This window comes from Acartia tonsa, chromosome 13, assembly GCF_053477335.1.
Source record: "Acartia tonsa isolate MP-2025a chromosome 13, ASM5347733v1, whole genome shotgun sequence".
Taxonomy (NCBI): domain Eukaryota; kingdom Metazoa; phylum Arthropoda; class Copepoda; order Calanoida; family Acartiidae; genus Acartia; species Acartia tonsa.
The window spans coordinates 10,156,950-10,159,312 of record NC_137272.1 but is presented as its reverse complement, the minus strand read 5'-3'; the positions used below and the strand labels follow the sequence as shown (position 1 = coordinate 10,159,312).

Genomic DNA, 2,363 nt, shown 5'->3' with positions numbered 1-2,363 from the left:
ATATAAATATGTAAAATGTATACATCAAAACAGTTGGGGGTTATAAACAATTACATTAGATCTTGTTATCGATTTAAAATATATAATATTGGGATTAAAATAATTGTAATTTACGTTTTGTATTTTAATTAATATATATATTATATATGTATATATCAAAACAGTTTGGGGTTATAAAGAATTACATAAGATCTTGTTATTTATTTGTAAAATATATATTATTCCTTTGCAAATTGTAAATTGCGTTTTGTTTTTTTAGTATTCCAACTGTGCATATAATGAGTGATGGAAGATTACATCTACCTAGCCCTGCTGAATCAAAAGTCACCGAGACCAAATTTGCCATCCGGGAAGCTATAGTATCCGATCCGCTCTCCTTCACCACCCAAGTTTACGAAGCCTGTGTCGCAACCACACTAAATTCTATCAGAACATCTGGTGAGTATTTTCATTTTATATGTAGCGAAGCTACTTTGTATAAAATAAGAATAAAATATGTAGATATAGAATATATAATCTAGTATTTTCATCATAAATGTATCGACGCTTCTTAAAAAAGAGAATATTTAATTGGTATAAAATAAGGTTTAGGGTTTATAATCAAATTCAATAAACAATAAAAACTAATCTTTTTTTTATTTATTAAGGAGATTTAACAATAGAAGTACTGTGATTCAAGGGACAGGACCTCCAAGACCCCACAATCAATATGGAAGTGGGGATATGTCTGACTTGTTGGTTGATGATTTTGGTAGACCAATATATAGAATTGTGACAAGGTCAAGATCGTCACAACAATCCATCACATAATGTTTTTTTTATTTTAATCTGACAAATATATTTTAATTTAAATCTTTAAAATGCTTTTTATTTTAACCTGACAAATATATCATAAATCAAATAATATACAAGTGTGTTTTCTTATCATTTTGTGTTAAATTGCTATGGATGTATAAATGCCAGTGTTGGATGTTTTTATGACATATAAATGAAAAAGTATGGATGTGTAAATGCCAGTGTCGGATGTATTTTTGACATATGTATAAAAATATGGGATGTGTTTTTGCCAGTGTTGGATGTATTTATGTCATGAGAATCGATTTTACTGTCATTTATACAGTAAAAATTCAGTTTGTCATAAATACATCCAATGCACTGGCATAAACACATCCACTGTAAATTTGCTGGATGTGTAAATGGCAGTCCCCCTTTAAGGGGGAGGGGGTGTTGGTAAGTAATGGCACCTGGTATATTTTTTTTGTGGTGGATACTTGCTTACTTGGTGTATGGCTAGTTTTGTATTTATGATTGAAACCAGGTATAGGGTATAACCAACAAGGGAAATAAATCTAAAATAATATTTGTGGGGCAGATAAAAGGTTGTTAATTTTCAATGTCATAAGTTATCATAATGATACCTATTGCAACTGTCAAAACTAATTGGAATCATATGTGATACAAAAACCAATAGATCATCAGATACACAATCATGTTATCTTAGACAAATATGGACAGGAAATCCTTTAAATGAATGATTTTAAAGAAATATTCCTAAAAGTTTAACATTGTTGGAAGATTGTTGATAGAACTAAATTTCAGCCCTACTCAGCATGAGTTGGTTGGAAGAAGCCAACTAAACTTAGACTTTAGAAGGCTCCGAGAGACACAAAAAAAAAATATTTATGTTCTTAGAAAAGGAAACAAAATTAGAATGGTTGAGGACTTAATATTCATGAAAATGTCCTGTAACAATTGCCCCCCCAAAATATAAAGTCTAGACCTGCCAATAAAGTTTTGTATATGAAGCAGAGATATGGCACAAACTTTACACATTTTATTCTCTTCTCAACATTTAGCTGTGTAGGCATGAATTGATTACTGTTTTCTTAAGCAGCAATGTTATAATTGAAATATGTTATACTTCAGGTTTTTTTTTTTGCAGATGAAGTTGCTTATTTATATTGTTGTACGTAAAAGACACATGTTGCCAGATTTGGGAAAAAATTACTTTAGTTTATCTTTTCTTTTTTAGGCTAGTACCTCATTTTTGCATGCCAGAAATCCTGACTGTTCCTTTTTAGGAAAAAATATGGGAAAGTATAATTTGGTCATATTTAAAATATTGTAAATCTTATTGCACTTTACTCAGAAGCTATTAACAAAATTTCTTATGCTGATGTTTCCAAAAAACAAGCAAAATTGCCTCATATCGAGGTTTAAGTCAAGGGGAGGGAGGAAAGGGTTGTAGATTTTTAAATTAACCATGGCGTATCACATCTGACAGAGCTGTAACTAAGATATATTAATACTAAAGGTGCCAATAGATAATGCAGCAGCGGGTACCATTTAAACATCTCTTGTAT

The 2,363-nt window shown here is 30.3% G+C and overlaps 1 long non-coding RNA gene across 1 annotated transcript; it reads left to right on the top strand.

The window, feature by feature from the left end:
* The first annotated feature begins 258 nt into the window (after positions 1 to 258).
* Positions 259 to 913, top strand: LOC145304291 (uncharacterized). Its single transcript, XR_013874051.1, has 2 exons — positions 259 to 438; positions 648 to 913. It is a non-coding gene; the product is annotated as an uncharacterized LOC145304291 (long non-coding RNA).
* The last annotated feature ends 1,450 nt before the right edge of the window (positions 914 to 2,363 follow it).